Here is a 13,263-nt window from a genome sequence, read left to right as displayed (position 1 = left end):
AGGACAACAGCCCCGGTTACCGTCCTCCGCAGACCCAGACCACCCAGCTTCCTTGGTCACTGTGCGGTCAGAGGATGGGCAGAACACGCAGGGCCTCCTTGGTGGGAAGCTACGGACGTGTGGGGCCCCCCACGCAGGGCCTCAGTTTTCTCATCTGTAATATGGGGGAGCAGACAAGTCCCCCCACATTACCCTCTGCAGGCCTCACTCTGGTCCTGTCCACTTTAACCATCACCTCTTGACCTCCTGAGTCAGACCTGCAGAGGAAGGCCCGGGAATCTGCACTTCCCAAGGTGCCCCAGGGAGCCCCTCCATGGAACCACGTGTGCCAAGGCCTGGGAGGAGGACAGGTGGCCAGAGGATCCTGGGGTCCCTCTCCCAGCCCAACCTCACCCCCAGACCCTGTGGCTGCTCCCCCTCTGCAAAGGCACCAGGAGGGAGGTCAGGCCCTGTTGGAGCCGGCGACACAGGTCAGTGCCCCGGGCAAGTGGGTGCTGCGGTAGCCTCAGGCCACAAGGGGGCAGAGGCGCCCAGCGAGGCCGCAGCCTTGGCTCAGGTAAGCCGGGTCCGCTGGCTGCGCTCTGGGGTCCTGCACGCCCGCTTTCCACAGTCTCCAGAGGAGACCCCGGGGGGCAGGGTCGGGCAGGGGCCTCTCCGTGTGGCCTGGGTGGTCCTTGGGTCCTCAGCCCCTGCCCCCGCCTCTTCTGGAAAGCTCCTTACAGCACTGCCCAGCCCTGCTGCCTCCCAGCCCTGACACAGGAATCCCGTCTCACTCCAGCGCCCGCCCTCCCCTTCCAGGCGGCTTCATCCCTGCCTAATTCTGCCCTCACTCGCCCCATTTCACAGGAGAAGTAAACTGAGGCCCAGAGAGGGCAGGGGCTGGAGCCAAGGCCCTCCCTTCTGGAGCAGCAATCCTAGAATTGGGAAACTTTGCCTTTTGTTGTGGTGAGAAATGCTGTTGAGAATTTCTTAATTCCCCTTTGGAAAAAAGACAGGTTGTGCTGTGTGCAGAAATCGTTATTCAAAAATTACAGACTCTGGTTGTTTCTATGGAAACATTTTTTCACCTTATGCAAATGAAGCAAGAGGCATGAAAACAACGCCTTCCTTTTCTGCCCCCCCTTCTTTCTTTTTGGAACCTTGAAAAGCGGCTGCTGAAAGTTGCGTCCTCTGCAGGGTGCTGAAGGCGGCCTCTGACACTGTGAGAATTTGCTTCATTCGCTCCGGGGCCTTTGGGACCCTGGGCGAGCCGAGACTCAGGGTTCCCCGGCCAATTACTCTGAGGCCCAGCTCCATTTACTCCCACTCTGATCATTACAGAAGGGTGGGTGTCAAATGTCACTCCAGAGTGTCTCCCCTGTCCCCTTGAAGGGGAACCCCTGCTTCCCACCACAATTCCTTCAGGAATCTCCACAGCAGGACGGAAACTCCCCACCCCCAGAGCACCCATCGTTTGCCCAGCCTGGACTGGCATTCTGTTGACCAGCCAACCTCTGCACCCACTCCTGCCCTCATCTCTGCCTCCACGGGGGCTCCCAGAGCCAAGGAATGGGAATGTTGGGCCTATCTTTCCTCCGGTTTTGATTCAAGCTCCCACATTGGTGCCTTCCAACTGTGTGGCCTTGGACAAGTCTCTTTGCCTCTCTAAGCTTCGTTTTCTCCCGTCACCACCACCCTGCATAGCTGGGGGTGATAGCACCCACCTTGCAAGGTTGCAGGGAGGGTAACATGGAACAACCATCTTCAGTACTTAGCACACAGTAGGGATTAAATGTGTAGGAATCCCCCAAGTTACTCCTAGAGGAGCGGGCAGCCAGGGTGAGAAGAGGCTCGCTGGTGTGTGTGCTGCATGGAATGTGGCCGCCCCGGGGAAATTTGCTTGAAGCCATCCAAGAATCCCATCTCCAGCTGTTTGTGGCTGGGGCGGCCACCAGGAGGCAGTGTCTCGCAGCAGCCACAGCGCCAAATTTGTAGCCCAGAGACCTGGGTTCAAGCTCCAACTCAGAGGTGTCTTCACTGGCTGATCTTGGAGACTATTTCCCCTCCCCAAGCCTCTGTTTTCTCATCCACAGGGGGCCACATCATCTCCTGCACGCCCCACAGGCTGCGAGGGGACCCCTAGCTAAAGGCTGTGGGAAGTGGGCAGATGTACCCTGACTGACACAAAATTGGTACCAAGAGTGGTTCCAGGTGATGGATGGGATTTGGGGATTGGTTTGGTCATGCCTTTGGACTTGAACACAGAGCTGAGCTCCTTGCCAATGGGAAATGGGATGTTAGTAACCCCTATATGGCTCAGCATTGCCATCAATCAACTATCACCTGCTGTTGACTGCGATGAAGTGGCTCCCATCTAAGGAACCCATGTGGCTCCTGAACTTGACCATAACAGCAGTAACGATGACTATAAAGATTTTGGTGAGGTGTGGATACTTTTGAGTGTACGCAAGCTCTTACAAAGAGAAAATGGAAAGCTTGGATCCGTTAGCCTTCAGCTCAAGTCACAGTCTGAGAACCAGCGAGCTGTGGTGACAGCTGTAAAAGAGGCTCTTATTTCATTTAGCTGCAGGGCTGATGCTGATGAAAATCAGATACAAGTTTAATTGTGCAGGCTGCTGAGGTATAACAATTGAATTCATGCTCTCAACAAGTTTCTCAGGTGAAAGTTAGAGCCCTGATTAGTGAAGAATCAGATCTCAAAATTTGGAATGAAAACATCTGATTGGATCCAAATGAGACTGTCAATCTTGAGTCCCCAAGTCACACGGAGCCTCCCTTGCAAGTGGAGGTGACTAGCCATCTCATGTCAGAAGAGACTGGCTCTCCTCTGCTTGAAAACCATGGGATAAACTCACCCAGGGCAGATGCCCTGGAAGGAGGTGCCCGTTCATCTCAAGATCCATCATAGCTACCCTGTTGTCACTAGACCCACAGCTGGGCTCCAATCCCAGCATGCTGCAGGGGCAAGTACACACTTTACCACCAAAAGAATTACAAGACTTTGCTTCTATATGTGGGCAGAAACCTGGGTACCACGTGCAGAGTGGATTCTAAGGGTGTTAGACCACGGAGGGAGAAATATTAATACAACATCAGACCAGGCCCCATGTTTTGGCATAGCTGCACTTATGAGAGAATCTGAATTCAAAGTGCTAGTTTGTGTAACTATGCATTAATCATCTATCGTCACATAACAGATTACCACAAACTTCAAGGCTTACAACAGCACACACTTTTAATCTCACAGCTTCTATGGGGTAGGAACCTGGGCATGGCTGAAGTGCCTCCTCTGGGCCAGGATTCTCACGGGGCAGCAATCCAGGTGTCAGCCAGAGCTGCAGTCTCATCAGAAGAGTTCCCTGGAAAACCATCCACTTCCAGGCACATGAGGGTGTTGCAGGAGTCAGTTCCCTGCAGGCTATTGGGCCGGAGGCCTCAGTTACTAAGTGGCCTGGCTGAAGGCTGCCCGCATGGACCTCTTCAGCATGGTTGCTTACTTTATCAAAGCCTGCACGCTCAGAAGGCAACGGAGAGAGCCTGCTACCACCTTATAGAAGCTAATCACAGCAGTGACCACTCATCAGCTCGGTCATATTCTGTTGGTTCGAAGCATGTCACAAGCCCACCTATACTGAAAGGAAGGGAGTTACATAAAGGAATGAATAGCAGGAGACGGGGATCTTTGGAAGTTTTCCTGCCACCAGCGGAAGGTGGAGCTAACAAATTATTTGGTTGGTTCTTGACTAAAACTTGGACTCACCTGTGGACTCACCTGTGACCTCCAGGTAATGAAACTGAGATGGCAGAGCTTCCCTGGCATGAGGCGGAGGAGGGAACTCAAATGCTTAGTGGGTAGGAATGCTGGGCTGGATCTATCAAGTGAAACCTGCACACCCATCCTTCAACTGTGTTCTGCAAGAGGGCCCAGGAGATACTTCCTTCCCCGAGGAATTGAAAAATACAGTGGTGAGCGGCACGCCTGCATCCCTGAAAATCTCTATGGTTGCAGTCCTTTATAGGCCAGGCATGACAGCAGGGGATGCTGCCACCGAGCTGCGTGCCCTGATTTCAATGGGAATGATGAGATTGCAGAGTGGCAGAAGCCACGTGGCATCATCACTTCACTGCCAAAGACAAAGTGGGTACATCCAGCATCAAGGACAGCAGGGATGCAGAAGCAATCAACACACCTTGGCCCACACAGATCTTTGGTGGCGGCAAATTCATCATGGTGTCCCCGGGAGTGAAAGAGATGGGCAGCCTGCTACAACCTTGGTTTAGATAGGAAACGCACCCGGGAGAGCACAAGGCCTGGTAGCCTCGAGTCTGACTTAAGTCGTTGCAATGAAGAATCATGGCCTCTTACCCGACTTCCAGATCTCAGCAAATTCATAGACCCCGAGCGACTTGGTCGAAGGGGAGGCCAGCATGGCTGTGGATACTGTCCACCTTCCTCCAAGCCATGTCCAGGGGGACCTGTGGCCTTTTACTACAGGGAGTGTGCAACAGGGAAAGGAAATGCCTAGATGGTTTGAGGATTGCTAGATAGTGGTTCTGAACTAATACTAATTCCTGAGGGCCCAAAATTCCACCATGCTCCAGCAATCTAAAAGCAGGTGGACAGTGGAAAGATGATAGATGGACTCTTAACTCAGGTCTGGTTCACAGTGAGCCCAGTTGGTCCATGGGTCCCACCCCCACCAGTGGTTATCTCTCCAGCTCTTACATGTATAGTTGGAGGAGACATACTTAGCAATTGTCAGCATCCCCACATTGGCTCTGTGACCCATGTGATGAGGGCCATTATCTCAAGAAGGACTTAGTGGAAATCCCTGAAACTTCCACTCCCATTCAAGTGAGTGAACCAAAGCTATACTTTCTCCCAGGGGAATTTCAGAGATTAATGTCACTTTCAAGAAGCAGAGATGTTCATACCTACCACACTCCATGGAGTTTCCCAGTTTGTACTGTTCAGAAGTCAGGTGGAACGCTGCCACCAGCAGACACAGCAATGGTTTCTCTGAATTGGAAGATGAGGCTATCACCTGGCTGTTTTGGACTCCTTGAGCCACTGGATCAACACACAAAGAAAAGAAATGACTCTACTTGCTGCAGTGATTGATCCTGATTAGCAAGGGGAAACTGGGCTTCTGCTACACAATGAGGACAGAGAGGAACGTATCTGAAACTCAGAGGATTCTCCAGGGCCCCTCTCTTTGTTCTCCAGTGACCAATAGTAATGGTGTCTTAGCCTGTTTGCTAAAACAAAATACCACAAATCAAACGGCTTATAAACAACAGGAATTGATTTCTCACAGTTCTGGAGCCTGGAAAGTTCAAGATTAAAGCACCAGCAGATTCAGTGTCTGATGAGGGCCTGCTTCCTCATAGATAGATAGCAGTTTCTCGTTGTGTTCTCACGTGGTGGGAGGGGCAAAGAGCACTCTGGGTTTTTGTGTGTGTGTGTGTGTGTGTGTGTGTTTTTTATAAAGGCACTAATCACAGTCATGAGGGCAGCCCTCATCATCTAATCTCCTGTTTTAGTCCATTTTGTGTTGCTATAACAGACTATTCCAGACTGGGTAATTTATTATAAACAGAAATGTATTTGACTCAAGGTTCTAAAGACTGAGAAGTCCAACAGCATGGTGCCAGCATCTGGTGATGGCCTTCATGCTGTGTCATTCCATGGTGGAAGGCAGAAAAGCAAGGGCAATAGTGAAGGAGGAAGGGGATCCAAACACACTTTTATAACACACCCACTCTCATGATAGCTAACTCACTCCCACAATAATGACATTAATCCATTCATGAAGGCAGAGTCCTCATGATCTAATCACCTTTTATCAGACCCTGTCTCCCAGCATTGTTGTATTGGGTATTAAGTTCCCAAAACACAAACTTTGGGGGACACATTTAAACCATAGCATCTCCCAAAGGTCTCATGACCTAACACCGCCACCATGGGGGTTAAGATTTCAGCATATGAATTTTGGAGGGACATAAACATTCACTCCATAGCCTTTTTCTCTTGGCCCCCCAAATTTAATGGGCTTCTTGCATGCAAAATGCATTCATTCCATCCCAATTGCCCAAAACATCTTCACTTGTTTCAGCATCAACTCAGAAGTCTAAAGTCCAAAGTCTCATCTAAATATCATCTGTGTCAGATATGGATGAGACTCAAGGTATGATTCATTCTGAGGCAAATTGCTCTCCAGCTGGGAGCCTGTGATATCAAACATGTTATGTGCTTCCTAAATACAATGGTAGAACAGGCATAGGATAGACATTCCCATTCCAAAACAGAAAAATAGGAAAGAAGGAAGGAGTGATAGGTCCCAGCCAAGACCAAAAACCTAAAGGCTCAAAAATAATCTTCTTTGGCTTGGTTATCTGCCCTCCAGGCTCACTGGGGTGGGGATCCTGCCTGTTGAACACACAGTGGTAGTGGTCCTGCCTCCATGGCTGTGCTGGGCACACCCCATACTACAGCTCTCACAGGTTGGGATTTCATGCCTGTGGCACTCTCAGGCTAGAATCATATTCCAATGGCTCTGCTGGTCTGGGTTTGTGGAGATGGTCCCACCCACTGGCTATGGTGGGTATTATTCTAGTAGGGGCTGTCTATGATGGTCTTGTCCCTGCAGTGTTTCTCTCTCTGGGCCCTGAGGCCCTTTGGAGCATCCTTTGAAATCTAGAGGGAGGCGGCCAAGCCTCTACAGCTTTGCTGGGCACAGTGTATGCCACACTAGGGCCTGCAGAAGCCACACCTGGGGTGGATAAGGAGCTCAGCACTGGAGTGCATGGAGGGAAATGGAGGCTGCAGTGCAGTATGGCAGGCAGGTACTCTGGGCCTGTGAGGGAAAGAATAGCCCCCAATTCTTCCATCATTTTGGACAACAGGTTCTGGCTTCTGTTCAGATCAAGCTTGTCCAACCCATGTCCCATGGGCCTCATGTGGCCCAGGACAGCTTTGAAGCCCAACACAAATTCATAAACTTTCCTAAGACATTATGAGATTTTTTTTTTTTCTCAATTTTTTTTAGTTCATCAGCAATGGTTAGTGTTAGTGCATTTTGTGTGTGGCCCAAAATAGTTCTTCTAATGTGACCCAGGGAAGCCAAAAGATTGGACACCCTGGTTTACATGGTTGACTAATCTTCCCTGTTGTCTTAATGAATAGCTCCTGGCTTCTGTTGAGATGGCCAATCCATACTTATCTCTCTCTCTCTCTCTTTTTTTTTTTTTTGAAAAGGAGTTTCTCTTCTGTCACCAAGGCTTGTGTGCAATGGTACGATCTTGGCTCACTGCAACCTCTGCCTCCCGGGTTCAAGCGATTCTCCTGCCTCCGCCCCCTGAGTAGCTGGGACTACAAGCATGTTCCACTATGTCTGGCTAATTTTTGTATTTTTAGTAAAGACAGAATTTCGCCATGTTGACTGGGCTGGTCTCAAAATCCTGACCTCAGGTGATCCACCTGCCTTGGTCTCCCAAAGTGCTAGGATTACAGGTGTGAGCCACCGTGCCTGGCCCATACTTATCTATTTATCAGTCATTTAGCCACATCCTTGTTCTCTCTCAAATATGTTTTGTCATTTTTTTCCAATATGGATAGGCTGAAAATTTTCCAAATGTTTAATTTCTGCTTCTCTTTTGATTGACAATTCTGTCTTTGACTCATTTCTGTTTTCTCACATTTTACTATCAGCAGTCAAGAGAAACTAGGCTACACCTTCAACACTTTGCTTAGAAATTTCCTCCATCAAATACCCAATTTCATTGCTCACAAACTCTACCTTCCACAAAACACTAGAACATGAACACAATTCAGTCAAGTTCTTTGTACTTTGTAACAAGGGTGGTCTTTCCTTCCTTGTCCAATGATACATTTCTCCTTCTGTCTGAGTCCTCATCAGAATGGCCTGTACCACCCATATTTCTACCAACCTTCTGTTAATGACTGCTTAGGTATTCTCTAAGAAGCTTGAGGCTTTTTCTGCAGCTCTGCTCCTCCCTCTCTGGGCCCTCAATAGAATTCCCCCTTATGGTCCACTCACAGCAATGTAGGCTTTTCCTAGAATGCACCTCAAAACTCTTGGCAGTCTGTACCCAGTTCCAAAGCCACTTCCACATTTTTAGGTATGTGTTACAGCAGCACCTTTACTTCTCCATACCAATTTTCTGTCTTAGTCCATCTTGGCTGCTATAACAAAATACCATAAACTAAGTGTCTTATAAACAACAGAAATGTATTTCCCATTGCTCTAGAGGCTGATAAGTACAAGATCAAGGGGCTGGCAGATTTGGTGTTTGGTAAAGGTCTAGATTCCTCATAGACAACATCTTCTTGTTGTATCCTCACATGGTGGGAGTGGAAAGCTAGCTCTCTGGATTTCATTTGTAAGGGCACTAATACCTGTGAGGAGTGCTCACCTCTCAAAGGCCCCACCTCCTAATACCATCACCTAGGGGTTTTGGATTTTAACGTATAGATTTTGCAAACATTCACATCTTAGCAAATGGTTAATGGAAAAGAACAGCAACCAAAAACGTGCATGGTGACAGAGGACTCACAGCCTTCACAAAGGGAGACTAGGCTCACTCCACCTGTTAGAGGCCAGCTGAGGTTCTGGCTAAGGACAGGGGAAATGCAGAATGGGTAGTTGAAGAAGGAAGCCATTGATATCAATTCTAGCCTCACCATTACCTTACAGAAATGAGCCCCATAGTAGTTATTTTCTAACTTGTTTGTTTTATGTGCATACTTATCTGTATAGGCTAATCGTTTGTTTGTTTGTTTTTTTCTTTGAAACTGGGCCTCACTTTGTTGCCCAGGCTGGAGTGCAGTGGCATGATTACCACTCACTACAGCCTCAACCTCCCAGGCTCAAGTGATCCTCCCATCTCAGCCTCCCAAGTAGCTTGTACCGAGGCAAGGCAAATACCACCATGTCCAGCTAATTTTTAAAATTTTATGTAGAGGTGGGGTCTTCTTATGTTGTCCAGGCTGGTCTTGAACTCCTGGGCTTAAGTGATCCGCCTGGTCCAGCCTCCCAAAGTGCTGGGATTACAGCCATGAGCCACCACACCCAGCCTAGACTAATTATTTTCTTCCCCCTCCTTTCCATTTTTATTTTATATCCAAACTGTTGGAAGTTAATGTCAGAGGTTAGTGTGTAGGTAATAAAATATTTAGTGGAAATGCAAATGAATTTGAGGAGTAATTCACACAGTCAGTGACAGAAACAATGGCTGCTGGACTGCATGTCTCCTCGTTTCAGGGAGAGGGCAGAAACTGTCACGTGTAAGATCTGTAGCTGGATCTTGTTAGATGGAGATATAAAGTTGTTTTGTTGCTGTACAGGAGTCCAAATGTGTGTAGTACACATGGAAGGTGAGTAGCCAAAGGGGTGGACCATGCCAGTTATCAATGTATTGTCTCCCAGCTCCAAATCTGCCCTGCATTGGCTGTTGTATTAAAAAGGGAGCTGGTGCCTTTGTGATTTTCTTTGCCTGCCGACACCACGTTAAGCTTTGTCAGCAGAGGGCGCTGGAGAGACAGGACAGGAGGCAGGGATTTTCCCTCCTGGTTCTGGGTGCTGACTGGGCAGGCTCCTGCAGTGTGGGCGGCCTCCCCAGCAGTGCGGTGAACACAGTTGGCAGCTTCCCTCTGCTCTCTCTAGGGTGGGTTTGTAGCAGATATCTCCCCATGAACAGCCTCCCCAGCAACCTAAAGGGTGGATTTCCAGCAAGCTCTGTTGGTGCAGCCCACAGCCACATCCACTAAGCCACAGCTGTGCCCTCCCCTCTGAGCCCAGGTTGGGGGAGGGTCTTCCTTGGCTGCTCTATCTCAGAGCTGGGGTAGCAGCTGCTCCTTACACCTGCAACCACTAGGTTCTTTCACGTTCCCTTCACTCCTTACTACCCAGTCCCTCATTACTGCAGATCCCTGTTATAATCAATAATCTATCAACTTTCCTTGATCAGATTACTGTGTGGATTCTGTCTCCTGTCTTGAGTCTCGCTGCTACACTGAGCTGAAAACCAGGAAGTTAGGGCATGGCTTAGAATGATTTCAACTGCAATAAGTCCATCTTAAGAGGTCAGTGTGTGCCAGTCACTGCACCCTGAGATACAGCCACCAAAGGGGCATAGTCTCTGCCCTGGCAAGTTTACAACCTAGGGGGATAGACAGACACTAGGCAAAGTGTCACGGGCAAAGATGTGGCTGCACGAGAAAATGTCCTATAGTGTTGAGAGCTGTGAAGCAAAATTAAAAGGGCAATTCAACACAGTGGCCATGGCTGGGAATGGGCAGCAACTCTAGGGGGTGTTCAGGGAAGGCCTCTGTGTGGAGGTGATGTTTGAGCTGAGATTGAAGAAGCACAAGGAACAACTGGGGGGGAGGTATCGTTCCTGGTGCACAAATAGCGATTGCAAAGGCCCCAAGGTGAGCATTGATCTGGCATTTTTGTGCAACAGGAAGAAGACTAGGAGTTCCAGGAAAACAGGAGGGGGAAGTGGTAGAGAACAGGTCTGAGAAAAGACAAGGGACAGATGATGGGGGCCTTGCAGGCCAGAGTGGATGTTATTTGAAGTCAGTAGAAAGTCCCTGGAGGGGTTTAATCCAAATAGGCATAAAAAACATTTTTTTAAAATGTGAAGATTCCCTTTGGTAGGATGGGGGGAAGTGGGAGACATTGCACCCCATTTAGTGCTGCATTGCAGCATGTTACTGTTGCTGTTGCTGTTGTTGTGAACACCTTGTGCATGTTTTGTTCCCACAGTCATTAGTTTTACAGCTCCCTCCTCCAGGCAGTCTTCTCAGACCTTCGCTGGCCAAGCTCATCACCTCCTCTTTGCTCTGCAGTTCCACCCCAAGCCTCTTGTGCTCTTCCCGGCTGCTCTCACTCATTCACAGTGGAGACATCTGTCTCCTGGTCAGTCCCTTGCCCCTTCCTGTCTCCGCCACTGGGATCCCACTCGCTCAGTGAGGACAGCATTGACCGGCCCACTGAGGTCAAGCAGACTAAATGAGGCCGGGAACAGTGGCTCACACTTGTAATCCCAGCACTTTGGGAGGCCGAGGTAGGTGGATCACTTGAGGTCAGGAGTTCGAGACCAGACTGGCCAACATGATGAAACCCCATCTCTACTAAAAATACAAAAATTAGCCGTGCATGGTGGTCTGCACCTGTAATCTCAGCTACTCGGGAAGCTGAGGCAAGAGAATCGCTTGAACCTGGGAGGCAGATGTTGCAGTGAGCCGAGATTGTGCCATTGCAGTCTGGGCGACAGAAAGAGACTCCATCTCAAAAAAACAAAAACAGACTAGATGAATACAGCTGACACCATACCTCGTACCAGGAATGTTCAACCAAAACAGCAGAAATAAGACCCTGTGAGATAGGCAGGGTGGCAAGTGCTCCTGTCCCCATTGTACAGAGTAACAAGACCAAGGTCCAGAGAGGTGCTCAGGGTCACACAGCACATGGGTGGTGCCAACTCCAGGGTCAGTGCCACAGAACCTGGCCTCTCTGCACCTCTTGTGTAGGAGCAAGGCACACAGCTTTCTTGCTGGTGCAACTGGGGAAACCGAGGCCAAGTCCCAGACCACCCAGCTAGGAGAAACATGTGCCTGTCACACTCAGGTTGGTGTGACCGAGAGTGATCAGGCACTGGTTTGCCTGGGCGGGCCATTGCCAGGGCGGGAGAGGGCAGGTCAGGCTCTCTCTGGCCAAGAGGGACGCAAGGGCTAGAAAATCATTACAGGTGGATGAATTATTCACAGCACCGTCAACCTCCTCAGGCCCCGACTGCGCTGAACAGCCCAGCGCATCTTATTACCCATGTGTGATGGCCTCTTTCTCTGTCTCAGAAGAAAGTGATTCAACACCATTAAATATTAATTTGGGGCAGCAGACACAGCGGCCACTCACATACTGGCCCTTCAACACTGCCCCAGCAGTCACAGATGACGCCAACCCAGGAACTGGAGACGTGGCCAGCAGGGCCCAAGAGGGCACACCTTTCCTCCAGCCCAAATCACAAGACCCCCGCAACAGCCTCACACCTCAGTCTATAACCTCAGGTGCACCGGAAATGCTGCTTACTTTGTGTTCCTAAAATGGAGTTTCATGTTGATTTTGCACACTGTTCTCGATCTTGGTTTGGGGTCCCTGTCTCTGCCCAGTCCCTCCCGGGGCTAAGAATCAGAGGAGGGGGGTCTGTACTAGTTTGCTGCAGCTGCCTTAACAAAGGGCCACAGACTGAGGGGCTCAAGCAACAGAAATCTATTCAGTCGGGGTTCTGGAGGCTAGAAGTCTGGGATTGAGGTGTTACCAGGGTCACACTCCCCTGGAGGCACTAGGGGAGGATGCTGTCTGGCATCTGAGTCTGGTAACTGGACTCTCTGAAGTCTGGTAACTGCTGGCAACCTTTGGCTATGGCCAGATCATTCCCATTTCTGCCTCCGTCTTCCTATGGCTTCTCCCCAGGTCAGGTGTGCCTCTGGGGCCTCTCCTCTTCTTCTTTTTGTTTTGTTTTGTTTTTGAGATAGACTCTTGTTCTGTCGCCCAGGCTGAAGTGCAGTGATGCAATCTTAGCTCACTTCAACCTCCGCCTCCCAGGTTCAAGCGATTCGCTTGCCTCAGCCTCCCGAGTAGCTGGGATTACAGGTGCCCACCACAATGCCTGGTTAATTTTTGTATTTTTAGTAGAGATGGGGTTTCACCATGTTGGCCAGGTTGGTCTTGAACTCCTGACCTCAGGTGATCCTCCCTCCTCGGCCTCCCAGAGTGCTGGGATTACAGGTGTGAGCCACCACACCCAGCCTCTCTCCTAAGAACACCAGTCCTTGGATTAGGGCCCACCTTATTCTGGAATGACCTCATGTAACTGAATGACATCTGTGATGCCCCTGTATCCCCCAGGCCTGTCTATCCGTGTCCCAGGTCCCCTGGATTGGAGTTACCTGCTCATGTGTCTGCCCTTCGGGGTCAGCTCCTTGGAGTGGGGTCCAGTTCTCTATCACCAGCCTCAGCCCAGGTCAGGGCTCCAAAGGTGTAAGCTGTTATCAAGATCAGTTTACCTCCTAGCCCTTCCTCCTCTGCCCTGGGCCCCCCACACCGTCCTCACGCCCCTCCACCTTCAGCCGGCCCCTGTCCCCTCAGTTCTCCCACTCTGGTCCTCTCCACCCAGGCTTCCAGAGCACGACAAGGATTCCGGCCCCCACAAACCAGACTAGAAGCAGAGGCTTGA

Source organism: Theropithecus gelada, chromosome 7b (genome assembly GCF_003255815.1).
Source record: "Theropithecus gelada isolate Dixy chromosome 7b, Tgel_1.0, whole genome shotgun sequence".
Taxonomy (NCBI): Eukaryota; Metazoa; Chordata; class Mammalia; order Primates; family Cercopithecidae; genus Theropithecus; species Theropithecus gelada.
Note: the sequence above shows the minus strand (reverse complement) of the source record.